The sequence below is a fragment of the Hyperoodon ampullatus genome (genome assembly GCF_949752795.1).
Source record: "Hyperoodon ampullatus genome assembly, chromosome: 15".
Lineage (NCBI taxonomy): Eukaryota > Metazoa > Chordata > Mammalia > Artiodactyla > Ziphiidae > Hyperoodon > Hyperoodon ampullatus.
The window spans coordinates 39,746,369-39,763,184 of NC_136928.1; positions in this window are offsets into that span (position 1 = coordinate 39,746,369).

Sequence of the window (16,816 nt, forward strand, 5' to 3'; positions counted from 1 at the left end):
GCTATGTGGCTGCTTCCCACTAGCTATCTATTTTACATTTGGTAGTGTATATATGTCCATGCCACTCTCTCACTTCGTCCCAGCTTACCCTTCCCCCTCCCCGTGTCCTCAAGTCCATTCTCTATGTCTGCATCTTTATTCCTGTCCTGTCCCTAGGTTTTTCAGAACCATTTTTTTTCTTTTAGATTTCATATATATGTGTTAGCATACGGTATTTGTTTTTCTCTTTCTGACTTACTTCACCCTGTATGCCAGACTCTAGGTCCATCCACCTCACTACAAATAACTCAATTTCGGGTTTTTTTGGCTGAGTAACATTGCATTGTATATATGTGCCACATCTTCTTTATCCATTCATCTGTTGATGGACACATAGGTTGCTTCCATGTCCTGGCTATTGTATCTAAATAGACCTGCAGTGAACATTGTGGTGCATGACTCTGCTTGAATTATGGTTTTCTCAAGGTACATGCCCAGTAGTGGGATTGCTGGATTGTATGGTAGTTCTATTTGTAGTTTTTTAAGGAAGCTCCATACTGTTCTCCTTAGTGGCTGTATCAATTTACATTCCCACCAACAGTGCAAGAGGGTTCCCTTTTCTCCACACCCTCTCCAGCATTTATTGTTTCTAGATTTTTTGATGATGGCCACTCTGACTGGTGTGAGGTGATACTTCATTTTAGTTTTGATTTGCTGATTTGCATTTCTCTAATGATTAGTGATGTTGAGCATCCTTTCATGTGTTTGTTGGCAATCTGTATATCTTCTTTGGAGAAATATCTATTTAGGTCTTCTGCCCATTTTTGGATTGGGTTGTTTGTTTTTTTGATATTGAGCTGCATAAGCTGCTTGTAAATTTTGGAGATTAATCCTTTGTCAGTTGCTTCATTTGCAAATATTTTCTCCCATTCTGAGGGTTGTCTTTCGTCTTGTTTATGCTTTCCTTTGCTGTGCAAAAGCTTTGATGTTTCATTAGGTCCCATTTTTTAATTTTTGTTTTTATTTCCATTTCTCTAGGAGGTGGGTCAAAAAGGATCTTTCTGTGATTTATGTCATAGAGTGTTCTGCCTATGTTTTCCTCTAAGAGTTTGATAGTGTCTGGCCTTACATTTAGGTCTTTAAACCATTTTGAGTTTATTTTTGTGTATGGTGTTAGGGAGTGTTCTAATTTCATTCTTTTACATGTACCTGTCCAGTTTTTGCAGCACCACTTATTGAAGAGGCTGTCTTTTCTCCATTGTATATTCTTACCTCTTTTATCAAAAATAAGGTGACCAGGGCTTCCCTGGTGGTGCAGTGGTTGAGAGTCCGCCTGCCGATGCAGGGGATACGGGTTTGTGCCCCGGTCCGGGAGGATCCCACATGCCGCGGAGCAGCTGGGCCCATGAGCCATGGCCGCTGGGCCTTCGCGTCCGGAGCCTGTGCTCCGCAACGGGAGAGGCCACAACAGTGAGAGGCCTGCCTACCGCAAAAAAAAGAAAAAAAAAAAAAAAAAAAAAAGGTGACCATATGTGCGTGGGTTTATCTCTGGGCTTTGTTCCCTGTTCCATTGATCTATATTTCTGTTTTTGTGCCAGTACCATACTGTCTTGATTACTATAGCTTTGTAGTATAGTCTGAAGTCAGGGAGCCTGATTCCTCCAGTGCCGTTTTTCTTTCTCAAGATTGCTTTGGCTATTCAGGGTCTTTTGTGTTTCCATATAAATTGTGAAATTTTTTGTTCTAGTTCTCTGAAAAATGCCATTGGTAGTTTGATAGGGATTGCATTGAATCTGTAGATTGCTTTGGGTAGTAGAGTCATTTTCACAACGTTGATTCTTCTAATCCAAGAACATGGTATGTCTCTCCATCTGTTTGTATCATTTTTAATTTCTTTCATCAGTGTCTTATGGTTTTCTGCATACAGGTCTTTTGTCTCCTTAGGTAGGTTTATTCCTAGGCATTTTATTCTTTTTGTTGCAATGGTAAATGGGAGTGATTCCTTAATTTCTCTTTCAGATTTTTCATCATTAGTGTATAGGAATGCAATAGATTTCTGTGCATTAATTTTGTATCTTGCTACTTTACCAAATTCATTGATTAGTTCTAGTAGTTTTCTTGTAGCATCTTTACGATTCTCTATGTATAGTATCATGTCATCTGCAAACAGTGACAGCATTACTTCTTCTTTTCTGATTTGGATTCCTTTTATTTCTCTTTCTTCTCTGATTGCAATGGCTAAAACTTCCAAAACTCTGTTGAATAATAGTGGTGAGAGTGGACAACCTTGTCTTCTTCCTGACTTTAGAGGAAATGGTTTCAGTTTTTCACCACTGAGAATGATGTTGGCTGTGGGTTTGTCACATATGGCCTTTATTATGTTGAGGTAAGTTCCCTCTATGCCTACTTTCTGGAGGATTTTTATCATAAATGGGTGTTGAATTTTGTCGAAAGCTTTTTCTGCATCTATAGAGATGTTCATATGGTTTACTTTTGAGGAATGACACTCAGGGTTTATAAGCTAATTATTGTGACTTGGCATGCTAAGTTATTAGACACCTTTTTTTTGGAGTGTTAGGAAGTCTGTACCCTTCAGCTTAAAATATTGCAATATTTATATACTTCCAAAACTTTTAAAAAATTATGCTACAAGGAAAAATGGGTCAAATTTTTCTTTTATATTATCTTCTATATTTTATAAAGCACTTTTATTGGATAACTGCTTTTACACCCAGAATCAGTTATCAAAGTCTGTCCTTTCCCTGCTAATTTCAATGCTAACTCTGTTATAAATGAAGTTTGCTTACAAAGGTGGGCCTTATTTATGCGGGCTTCCTGTATAGGTGAATTTTCTCTTCTGTTCCATTAATCTATTTGTCTAATCCTGTGGCAATATCACCTACTTTAGTTTCTATGGCTTTATTAATTATTAAATTTTTGATATCTGAAAAGGAAAGTCTCCTCACTTTGAGTTTTTTTTTTTTTTTTTTTTAATTCAGGAGTATCTGTTATTTTAGAATTAGCTTACAGGTTAAAAATTTATAGGGATTTTAAATAGCAAAAATTGACTCTTGTTATTAACAGGTATCTATTATTTTGTTATAAATCAACCTAAACTTGATGACATAAAAGAATAATCATTTTGGTTTTCATGTATCACAGTTCTGGGGTTCATCTGGGATCAGCTGGGCAGTTCTTTCCTGGGATCTTTCATGTGGTTTCAGTCTGATGATGATGGAGGCTGAACACATCTTAAGGCCAGTCATTCACATGTCTGGAGGTTGAAGCTGGATGTCAGCTGGGACCTCAGCTGGGATGTTGGCTGGAAGTACTCCACACCTCTTCTCCCTGTTGTTTCTCTACTTCCCCATGACACAGGGACTAGATTTCTAGAACAAGCTAGTGTCACAAGAGGTCCAGGCAGAAGTCGCATCAACATTTACAACTTAGCCTCAGTATCACATACCATCATTTCTGCCACAGCTTAACCAATTAAGGGAGATGAACATAGACCCCTGCCCTCACCTCTCTGTGGTAGAAATGTCAATAAGGCATTGTAAGGAGAACAGATGAGAAAGGAAATCTTACTGTGGCCATATTGGAAAAAAATGACCTGCCACAATTGTATAGATCAACTTAGGAAAAACTAACATCTTCAACACTATTGAATTTCCCTATCCATTAACATGGTAAAACTCTCTTTAGATTTTCTTATTGTATTTAAATAAACTCTTATTTTTCCACAAATATCATATACATATTTTGTTAGAATTTTCACTAGGTACCTTATTTACCTTTTATGTCATTGTAAAGGTTATCTTTTTTAGAATATGTTTTCTAGCATTAGTTATTGGTATGTAGTAGTATTGCTCATTTTTGTATGTTAATTTTGTATTTAACAAAACTGCTATACTTTCTAATTAGTTATAATAAATTATATCTATATTCTATTGAATTTTCTACATAGACAATCTTGTCATCTCTGACTAATGATGACAGGATTTTTTTCCAATTCATTTTAACACAAACTTATACAGTACTTACCACATTCCAAGCACTGTTTTAAGCACTTTTAAATAATAACTAATTTAACTTTCCTCCATCAAGGTAGGTATTATTATCTCCACTGTGTAGACTAAAAACTGAAGCATATAGAGGATAAAATACTTAGCTAATAAGTTTAGTTATTGAGCTTATTCATTACTTAGTTCATAAGCAATACAGAAATGATTGAAACCTAGGCAGTTTGATCCAAAGTCTATACTTTTAAACATTAAATCATATGGCCTCTATATACATTTTCTTCCTTTTCTTCCTTTACTGTACTAGCTAAAGTTTATAATATAATGTCAAAGAGAACTGGAGATAGCAGGCACCCTTTTGTTTTTTATGATCTTAAAGCCAATGTTTTCATTATTTTATAGATAAGTACTATGTTTTGTAGATTACTGTTCATCAGATTAATGTAATTCCTTTCTATTTTTACTTTGCTAAGTTCTTTTCTTTTTTTTTTAAAATATTGACATATGTCATGAATTTTTAAATTTATTTATTTATTTATTTATTTACGGCTGTGTTGGGTCTTCGTTTCTGTGCGAGGGCTTTCTCTAGTTGTGGCAAGCGGGGGCCACTCTTCATCGCGGTGCGCGGGCCTCTCACTATCGCGGCCTCTCTTGTTGTGCAGCACAGGCTCCAGATGCGCAGGCTCAGTAATTGTGGCTCACAGGCCCAGTCGCTTCACGGCATGTGGGATCATCCCAGACCAGGGCTCGAACCTGTGTCCCCTGCATTGGCAGGCAGATTCTCAACCACTGAGCCACCAGGGAAGCCCTGCTAAGTTCTTTTCCTTCCTTCTCTTTACTTTCATCATTAAAAAAAAAAAAAAAACTAACAATGTATGCTTAATTTATTGAAGGATTTTGCTAAATCTATTAGGATAATCATGCTATTTTTGCTCATTCATCTCGTAGTTTGGTAAATTACATTATGTGATATTTCTAATGTTTAATCAATCTTCCCTCTGGAAAGAATTTCATATTATTACACATTGCTAGATGTCAGTGTTCTAATATTTTGTTTAGGAATTTTGAATTTTAGTTAAAAAAAATGAAATTGACAATTTTTTGTCTCATACCTCATATCACGTTTAAGGTTGACTGAAAAAGAATTGAAATGTATTGATATTTTTCAAGTTGTCTTTTTATAAATTCCATTTGAATTTCCTACTGATAATAGAGGTAGTTGGTATGATAGCAATTTTTAATAAACATTTATGTTTTGATACTTCCTTTATGGCAAAATGTGTTGAATTTTCACAAGTATTCTGTGTACTTGAAAATAATAGATATCATTTTGCAAAACCTACTGAAATAGTAGATTCAGACAATAGTTATCATGGATAAAACCATTAGGAGAAAGGTTGATGGAGAATGAAGCCTGGAGGAATCAGGCAATCACCAAATGAACCAGCTAATTTTTGCATTACTAAAGGAAGGACAAACAGAATTGGTGTTATCTCATTGTGATGCAAGAATGTTAAGTAATTCCACCCTTCCCACTCCCAAATTGAGACAAAATCTATTCAAGCCTTTAGAGTTAAATTCCATTTAGAGACTAAAGAAGACTAAAGAACAATGAGGAACAAGTTAATTAACACCACAGTGAAGCAATCAAATAAATCCAGAATGTGAGATCTTTTTAGAAATGACCCAGTTTCTTTAATCAGTCAGTGGCCTAAACAAAAACGGAAGCAGGGGGGTGGGGGGGTGGGGGTGGGGGGGGTACTTCCCTGGTGGCACAGTGGTTAAGAATTTGCCTGCCAATGCAGGGAACATGGGTATGAGCCCTGGTCCAGGAAGATCCCACATGCCGCAGAGGAACTGAGCCCATGCGCCACAACTACTGAGCCTGCGTTCTAGAGCCCATGAACCACAACTACTGAGCCCACATGCCACAACTACTGAAGCCCATGCTCTGCAACAAGAGAAGCCACTGCAATAAGAAGCACACACACTGCAACAAAGAGAAGCCCCCGCTCACCACACCTAGAGAGAAAGCCCATGCACAGCAACAAAGACCCAACACAGCCAAAAATTTGAAAAGCAAATAAATAAATAATTAATTACTTTAAAAAAAAAAGAAAATCAAGGGGGAATAAAGGAGAACAGCTTCTTTGACCTTATTTCCAATAAACCAAGTGTAAGACACATTCTTAGACAATCAGGATAATTTTAATATAGTGTGGACTGGATTTTGGATGATATCAATAAATTATTGATAATTTTATCAGAAATATTTATGTTATGATTATGTATAAACAAGTTCATGTTTTTAGAAATTCTTGCAGAATTATGAAGAGATGGTATAATAACACAGTCAAAATTTGCTTTAAGTTTTGAAGGAACAAAAGAAAAGAAGAATATGAAACATGTTCTATATATGTTCATTAGATCAAGCTTGTATAAATTTTTTCAAATAAATATCCTGATTTATTTTTCTCAATTAATTATAGGTATAGTTAAATGTCACTTATACTTGTATAAGCGAACACTTATAAATGTATTTGTCTTAATTTTTGTTTTATATATTTTTGAGGATAAAATCTTGCTTTATATATTTTAGGTACATAATATTTAAAAATTTTTTATTTTCCATTGTACTGAGTCATTCATCATTACCTAGTTATCTCCTTTAATCTAAGTAATCCTTTTTAGCTCAGTGTCTATACTGTCTGATATTAATCAACTGCACTCGATTTTTTTCTTTTCTTTTTTTTGGGGGGAGTATAGTATTAGTGGTATACCTTTTGTATTCTTATACATTCAACCTATTTGCATTTTGTTTTGTTTTGTTTTTTTTGCGGTACGCGGGCCTCTCACTGTTGTGGCCTCTCCCGTTGCGGAGCACAGGCTCCGGATGCGCAGGCTCAGCGGCCATGGCTCACGGGCCCAGCTCTGCAGCATATGGGATCCTCCCGGACCGGGGCACGAACCCGTATCCCCTGCATCGGCAGGCGGACTCTCAACCACTGCGCCACCAGGGAGGCCCACCTATTTGCATTTTAATGTACTATATATGTCTATTTGTCTTTCATTGTGTCATTTACTCCATTTAGATTTATTATAATTATTGATGAATTCAGGTTTATTTCTACCTTATTTTGAAGTACAGATTGATCACACCTTTTCTATATGTTTCTGCTGTCTTTATTTTCTTCTTTTGAATGAATAGAATATGGTCTCTGATTATATATTTTTTCTTTTTACTTAATACTCTATTTCTTTTAGTGATTACTTTAGGAATCTTAACATGCATACTAATTTATCAAATTCTAAAGCTAATCATTTTCTTTACTATCCTTCTGAACAAATGTTAGAAAACTGTAACTCTTATAACTCCTTTGCTTCTCACGCATTATTGCTTTATGGATTTTTATGTAATCTTATTTTTTTCTTTTACAAACACAAAAGTTTAAGTATTGTTTTATATAGTCAATGTTTGTTTAGACTTCCCAACTTATTAATTACTTTTTTTGATCCTTATTCTTCTTTGCATCTCAGACCTTTCACATGGAACTGCTCTTATTTTACCCTTACTCTTGAAAAATACTTGTTGAATATAGAATTCTAGGTTCACAGTTATTTTCTTTTAGGGCACTGAAGGTATTCTATTGTCTCTGGCTTCCACTGCTACTGATAAGAAGTCAACTATTAATTTAATCACCATATTTATTTAGACAATTTATTTTTCTGTCTGATTTTGAGATCATCTCTTTGTCTTTGGTGATATCCAGCTTTAGCATTATATATTTAAATGTGGATTTTTAAATTTATCCTACTTGGGATAATTCAATCATGCGTTCTCTCTTTTTGTTTTTGCTATACTACATTCCAGATAATTTCTTCAGATATATTTTCCAGATTATTAACTCTCTTTTTATCTGTGTCTAATTTGATTTTAGAAGTAAGTACTGAGTTTTTAATTTCAATTATTATATTTTTCTTTCATTGATCTCTTTGGTTAATTTTATACTTGCTTGGTCATTGTTTCAAATAAACTCCCCTCTCTTACTCATTTTTATCCTGTATTTTAATTTATTAAATATACTAAACCTAGTCTTTTTTGATATTTCCAATATAGGAAGATTTCAGGTAACTTTCATTCTGCTCATGTTTCCTGTTGCTTTTTGTGTTTTTTAATTTTTGAAATTGAGTTCATATTCTTTGAAACTTTACTTACACCAATTTGTTGTGGCTTGGATGGAAATAGGCTCCTTTAGATAGAATTTGCATTTACTCTGGCTAGGTGCCTGGGGACACTAGTAATTCAGCATCACTTTAATTGATGCATGGCCTGAATTTTATATGAATATATCCAGGCACTGTGGATTCCATCTGCAAACCCAGCCAGTAAAGATTGGCTTGTGGTATGAATTCCCAAAGAAGAGGTCTTTCCTTTAGTCAGGGTTCAAGATGAGCAGTTTAATCTTGCTGATCCCTTGGGAAAAGGTAATATTTCTACTTACTGAGAGTGTGGCTCTTTAGGGTCCCAGCTTTATGGAGAGGGTCACCTTTAGATGCCATATTCTTCACTTGTGAGCACTGCAACCTTTGAGAATGTCAAAAGGAAACAAATTTAACTGGGTTTGATCATTGCCCTGAGGACAAAAATTATACTTAACTGTTTTACTTGCCTCTTGGGTTCTTACTTTCACTTCGTTTTTGACCTCTGAGAACTACTTTCTTCCCATGTTACTGATACACCTAAAATATGTATTTTTATATTTAAATCAATACTTTTAGTTGTTTATGTGGGGGGATCCATCTCTGGTAAACTACTGGAAGAAATAGTTTTAAGAACTCCCACACCACCTTTGTCTGAGTGAATTACTTAAGTGACTGGAAGAAATATCTTAAAAGTAGAAAATCATGTGCCTGGGTTTGTGCTAACCACATTACTCACAACTGGCAAGATGCAATGCAGCTACAAGTGGTTCCAATGGTCAGAGTAAGTAAGTGTAAATACCATAACATTCTCAGAAGGCTCATATGATACCATATTAACCTAAGAGAAGACACTGCAATTCATTAGGTAGTTCCTTAGAACTTAGAATCTTAATCTAGATGGCAATAGTGGTGACTACAATAATAAAGTCGTTTGGCTGAGTCAGTGAAGGAAACTGGAGATTTGGGTTTGGAGTTAAAAGTAGTGAATATGGTTCTGGATTGCCTGCCCACAGCTGTGTCTTCTAAACTCACCTCTGCCATTAATGGTTTCTGTGAAGCTAGGCAAGTCGCCTCTCTTCTCTGGGCTTTATTTTACTTATCTGTAATGTGAAGATGCTGAAGGCATGTGAGACAAAATCTGTGGTCTCTCAACCCTCAATTACCACTTTGTATCTCCTCTAGGGTCACCATATTTCTTCTGGTAATATGCCCACTACTCCTAATGTTTGAGGGGTTTTTACTTAGTGATTCTAAAATGTTTCAAAAGATAATGAAATTAAGAATCAGCTAACTCCAATTTTGCTTGAATAAAGGAAAAAAGAAACCCAGATTACCCCACACAAGAGTTATTTATGAATACTAAGTAGCCAAGAGATTTAAATGTAAGATATATCATAAATCATATTTTTTATGGTGAATTGTTTTCCTTTGCTCAAATTCCAGGTAATTTTCTTATTGCTGTTGTTCTAGTATATTCTGTTAGCCCACTGGCTATGTTGTGGAGCTAATGAAGCTCAGGGTTTAGGGTCCCTGATTTGTGACTCTTCCAAAGATCTTTTTCCTCTCATTTTAAATAACATTAATTAAACTAAATTACATTAAATAACATTCCTCTCAATTAAATAACATCAACTTTTGTACTTAATTTTTTATTTGTAATTTTATATATTTTTCAAAAGTGGGCCACCCAAACTGTATAAATTTCAGGGCCCACAAAACCTGAATCTGCCCATTTTATCCCCTTGGTTGATAAAAGAATACATATTTCCTCCTCAATTTCTTTGACTTATCACTTCCCCTAAATTTCATTAAAGAAAGAAAGAAACAGACAAACAAAGGGATTTTGATTCAGGTGTATTTATAGAGGAACATGTTTCAATATGGCTCTGACCTATTAAAACCAGAGAATAATTTTATCATTATGCAAAAACTCTTTGATGATTCATTTCCCTCCAAAGCTCAAACTTTCTCTCTTTTTGTCAGCCTATGTCCTTATAAGAAATAACTGGTCCCTATAGTGGCTGTAACATTATAAGATGTGATAGTTCTACTGAAGAAAAATACATGTAATATTTTAATTCATTTTCCAATTTTGACTGAATATTCCTACCACCATCACTAGTATCTTATAATTTCAAAAGCATTTATGTACAGTTGAATTTGGAAAGGGATGATTTATTCAATTGCTTCATGTAGTTTGGAAACTATGATAACATGAGTAATTGTTAACTTCAAAATAGTCTATTCTGTTTGTATTGTTTTTACATTAAAATTATACTCTCTCACACACAAACATATATATATATATATATATATATATATATACTATGTACTATGGCTGGCCATTTCTAGGAATTTGGGTATTTTTGTCAAAGAAAAGAAGCCTATTTTAAGATTTTATTTTACATATTTTATTTTTATTTTGAGGGGAATCCAAATATCTACACCATGAACTTAGATTCCTATAGCTGCCAGAACTGACAGAGAATTAGCAAGGCAGAGCCAAGTTCATGCAAGACTGTCTACGGCACTCTTATAGCTAAAGACAAACCAAAATATTGACTAGTTCTTCTCAAAACAGCATGTATAAGTTGTGGCTGAAATAAGCCTGATGTAAGAAAGAATACAGATGGCAGTATAATCATAGGCTGGGTCTACACAGTGCCAAACAACCCATTCAAAAGTGAAAAACTCAGTCGATCACTTGGTAGTTTTGTCTACATGCCACCAAGCAACAGGCTTGACTGACTTCTTCCCAAAATTAACTGAGTTTCTGACTAGACTGAAGCAGATGTTTTATCACTATGTATAGTCAGTATTAGTTATCAAATCTATAACTCAATTAAGTTTCTTGATGAATTTCTTTCCTACATCAAAACAACGTGAAAGTGGTAAACAAAGATCTTCTGCAGTTTTTAATAATTTTACAGCCTAGATTATGCATGTGCTCTGCACAGTTTAGAGTATGACTGACAAATAGGGTCTCTTCACTTACATGCCTATCTTTAATATTTCATTAATTTACTTGGCATCACTGCAACTCAAATACCCATCGAATGGTAACTAAAATTCACTTTCTTCCTTTACTCAACAATTTCCCTGGTATATACAGCGTATTTGCCATGAATATATCAAAGGACTACCTCCATTTACAATGACTGCTTTTGACATCTTTTTCTAATTCTTAAAAAAAATGCCTCTTTCACTAAAAAGTAGATCACAAAATCCTTCAAGTATGTCATGATTAAAAATAAAAACAATGAAAAAAAGCCACTTTCAAAATGAATTGTGTGAGCAGAGATCTCACGCCTTTGGTCTCTGTTTTGCCTCCCCGCATCTAGAACAGATTGGGCTTTGATATCTATTTATTAAATGAATGATTAGATGAATTGGAGCACACCATGGTGGTAGCCATTGACAACCTGTGGCCTGGTAAGAAGGAAGTGGGGGAATAAGGGCTTTAACTCATTCCCCTCCTGTTCTACAAATGTACTGCCCATGCAGCTGTTGCCGAAACCCCATTGCAAACAAGAAGTTGAGGGAGTCTGTCGAGAACAGAGCTGGGTGGAGAAGAATAGGCTGTGGATCTAGAGTGAAGCAAAAATATAATATTCACTATCTGCACACTACTGTCCTAGTGTGGAATTACTGAGGATAAAGAGTTTGGCATACATTATAATTCTTACAATTTTCACACATAACACACATGAAAATTACATATGTGTGTATATACAGCTGTATGTATAGGTCAGCAGATAGATTGATGGATAGATCGATGGATAGATGATAGATGAAAATGCTCAATACCTGAAGTCAAGATAATTGATTCCTTCCCACATCCCTTGAAGATGTTGTGTCAAATAAACTTTAAGTTTCTTTCCAACTATATTATTCATCGACATGGGCTAATGTGAATGCCTTGAGAGACCATTTACTTTTAAAAAATGAAAACTTTTATTTAATTAAAAATGTAAAACATATTTTAGAGAAGCTGGAAAATACAGAAAAGGGTAAATGAGAAGTACACAAGTGCATAAACAATGCTTCCAGGAATTATCCTCTCCTCAGCCTCCACAAGGCACTTGTCAGGAAATAGGATGGTTTTCTGGGTCCATCTCTAATCACTTCCTTTTTTTCTGACTCTGTCCATTTTCCACCCACTATTTTTTATATACTGTCAGTTCTCTTCTTTTCAAGCACAAAGAACAGGCAGGAGAATGAATAGGGAAAAAGCAAAGGACTCCACTCTGGGAAAGCATCTCTGGAAATGTTTACTGCATCAGTATTAGTATCTTCCACAGAAAAGAGGACTTGCCTGTCTTCTAAGACCACAGAAGCAACTGCCTTTATTCCAAGTTACCTGTGACATGCCCTAGGGTACAATCTCTACGTGCTTAATGCACAGGTCCTTTGCAGTGTTAACAGTGGGCTGATGGGGAAATTGTACTTTTATCTTTATAAATTTCTATATTTCATTATGTTTTCAGCTAAGCAATGGATGGAGTCTGACTTAGCCCAAGGACCTCTTTCCTGTTTGTGGGGATTTTTTTTTTTACCTTCACTTTAAAACCAGGAAGAGAAAAACTTTCTAAACTTACTCAAAGGATATGGAAAATATTTCTTCAAAGCTCTGAATTTCCTGAGCTTGTCTTTTAAATAAAACCCACCCAAACAGAAGGAATTGAAAGATTTAGGGGAAAAAATCATAAAGCATTTATTTTCAGGTTGGCTAAGAAATTCTGTTTGTTTAAACAGAAGTAAACTTCCCATAGCCATTCCCTACCACCCATAGCCCTTTCTTTCTGGAAGCATGCATGTTTGCCCTGACCATTAAGGAAGATAGATGCAAATGCTTTTTCTATAAGAGGTAGGTCCTTCTTTTGTACATTATAATAATATACACAAGTCAGGGCCACCAATACAGAGAACACTCTTAGGACTTTCCTGAAATCGTTCACCTGAATATCATGTTAAAACAAAAATAATGTAGGTCTAGCAGAAGAAAACATTAGGTTCTATTACCATTATCTTATTTATCTGTTTATTCAAACTCACCTCATTGAAAATTTTTTTTAAGTATTTAAAGCAGTGATCCTGCAATATATCTTCTTTGCTCAATGTGATAAGAACCAAACAGAGCTGCTTTAAAATCAAATGGGGGCAATTCTTTTTTACTTTTCCCAGGACATTTATGCCTCCAGAGTAAACCGTTAATAGATGTAGAATGTTTCTATTGATTAATTCAGTGTGCCAGCTATGATATGATTCACAGAAGGCAAAAGAAATGCCAATGCTTTCATGACACAAAGACACATTATCGAGAACACTGTCTTTGGCTCTCTCACAACTGGTAGGCAATTTTTACAGAAAAAAAAGAAGCCTTTACACCCGAAGTGGTGCTAATGCATAACTTAGGAGAGCTGTAATTGACATATTCATAACTCTTTTTCCTGTTAATGTTACGTTAGATATTATTTAGTAATCCTTTACTATTTCAGAAACTGGGTGAAGATTTGTTTCAACTAAAGAATGAACTGAGGTACAAATGATTTTTCGTTGGGACAAGAAAATCTCTTAGGTTGGATAAGGTATCACGAATATTTTGGCTATGTTGATACACATAAACAAATGGTAAACCGAAGTAATTAGCCTTAAAAGTCAGGAAAATAAAAAGCAAGAGGTTTTAACATTCATTACAGGAATTTTAATGGTTTGTTTGATTTTCCTGGTATACTTGTTTTGTATTTTATTGGACTCTTTTATTTGGATAATTGCCTTGATTCACCATTTTACATGCCTAGACAGATAATTAGTTAATAAGCTTATATTAAGCACCTACTCTGTGTCAGATTTGGAATTATATGAGTAAGGATCCTATTTAACTTCAAGATCTGCAAAGGTGTCAAACAACTAAGGTTTGTTTTTTTTTTTTTTTGCAGTACAAGGGCCTCTCACCGCTGTGGCCTCTCCCGTTGCGGAGCACAGGCTCTGGACGCACAGGCTCAGTGGCCATGGCTCACGGGCCCAGCCGCTCTGCGGCATGTGGGATCTTCCGGGACTGGGGCACGAACCCATGTCCCCTGCATCGGCAGGCGGACTCTCAACCACTGAGCCACCAGGGAAGCCCCCAGACAACTAAATTTTAACAGGAAGATAGCAACTATTTCTAAAAACACTTGACAGTCATAGCACTTTCTGAAATGTTGAAAATGAAACTCTTATCTTATGGCACAATCAGCCTTGTTCCAAACCCAAAGTGCATTGAAAAGTGTGGGTTGAGTGGGTCAGGTTTTTATCCACCTGGAAAATTTGTGAACCATTTCAAAACAGTGAGCATGTTCCTTGATAACTGCTTTGTCCTTCTGTGTCTACAAACTTCTGATGTGGACTCCATGACAAAAGCCTTATCACAGTCTCCTTCCTGGGTAGCCAGAATCTGGCAAAGGGGACCACAAGAGACTTTCTCATCTTCTGAGAGCTTGGGGACCATGTTGGCTTCTTCCAAATTCTTATTTTTTTTCTTAGCATCAGAGAGGAGTGAGTATCCTAGGAATAAACCCAGCAGATACGGTAGATCATGCATGACTGGGTAAGGAGAGATGCATGCTTGGTCCAGGATATTATTCAACTGGCTTTTCTCCGTGTAAGAGAAATTTTGTGTGACAAGCAGTAAAGGAATACCAATCTCTGGTCACTAACAATAAAAATAGTATCACATAGACAGAAGTAGCCTTTAAACCTCACGGTTTCTCTATATTTTCCTCAATTGTCACTTCTTTGGACACCGTCTGTATCAAAGTATAATAAGAAAGCAATTCCAGGAGACTATCAGTTTAAAAGGAAAAAAAAGTAAAAGAAAAAAAAAAAAAAACAGGCCTGGAGAGGGGGCACCGCTTGGCATCAGGTCACTGAGTGTATTCATTATTTGTTCCCATTACCATGTTATGTCTTAATTACTCTGGTTTGGCTTCCCACCCAGGGTCACTATGTCACAGCTGGTTTTCTGCCCATCCCTAATTAATAAAGCCTCATTTAGTATCCAAGTTTTTGAAATAAACCTCTGCTGAAGGATACAGCAGAAATAAAGAAACAAAAAGCAAACCAGAAATGATCAGAGTTGCTCTGACAGTAACCTTGTAACATAAAGAGGCCTTTGGTTCAGGCCTTCTCTGGGTTAGTTTTTAACCTGGAAAAGATGTCCATTTGATTTGATTTGGAATTTCTGGCATAATTTGTCAGTGGTCAGATTTCGCCCACAGGAAGAAAAGTGACCAAGGTTGCTAAACGCTCTACATCATTTGGGACTTTAAAAAAATGGTTATTCATTCATGCTTCTAGCATTTAAATTAGTATTATTTTGCAAAACACAAAGAAAAACTTAACACTTTCAAATGGCAATATAAAAAAATAACAGGCATTCATCAAATGATCTTATTTTGTTTCTGTGTCATTGCTTCTTTGAGTATTTTGACACAATAAATAAAGACAAATTATGTGAGCCTTTTCTAATTTGTTAAATATAATTCCAGCCAATAAAATTTTACAAATTTAAATACTCTCTTCAAAAATCTCAGTACAATTATGTGTAAGTCTCTGTCTCTATGTCTCAGTCTGTCTCTCATTCTCACATATGCACACATGCTACCAATTCTATTTATTAGAATCCACACAGCTCTGGAACAGATAGCTCATCTGCATTTTATCAGGTGTCTCTATAATTAAAGCTTATTGTAAAGTGAGATATTATTGGTATATTTTATTACTTGTCTATGAGAGGCTGAACAAAGTAAGAGGCATAAATGAATTCAGTTTTACAGTACTTTGCTTTAAACAAATGTCACTACCTACACACACATACCTAATTATCAGTTCTTTACACATTCTGCCAGATATCAAACCGATAGTTCATAAGCCACACACACGACAGGCAGTAAATATATTCCCCCTAATTTAAAATTTTATTGCAAAATACCCTCTGCACTATGTTAACCTGCACTAAATCACACTCCACGCTCAGCTTTACTGGTGTTTACCTATTTCTGATTCAAAAAGGAAAACAGTACTAACTTCTATTTCTAGAGATCTACAGAAATAAAAATTTTTAAAAGAGAATGACTATATGTAAGGAAGGGATTCAAAACAATGGCACAAGAGAACTGACTTCAACTGTAACAAGGGAAAACAGAGTAAGCCAAGACACTTTGTTTTTGAGTGTGGTTTCTGTGTCCTGATCATCAGGGTTGTTGTGCGTATTTTTGTACATTTCAAAGGCTCCCACAAGCAGCCAAGCAAAAATTAACGTAAAGATGAAGGCTCTTGCAGATGAACTGGGCAGTTGGTTTGAATGCATGTGGGCTATTGAGACGCTGCGGACAGTTTTTCTATTCAAGCCCACATAAGTGAAGGCCAGCTCATCCTTTTCACAGTGGGGAAATTCACTCCAGGGAGGACTCCTAAGAGGAGAGGTCACCAGTGGGGCCTTTTTCTCCCGTCTACAGACAACTGCTTTACTATCAACCTAAAGGAACAACTTCTCAGAGCTCAGCCCCAACAGAGGCTCCATTCCACTTAACCCACAATTCTTCACAGGTGCTTTGTTGTCTTCCAGCGGA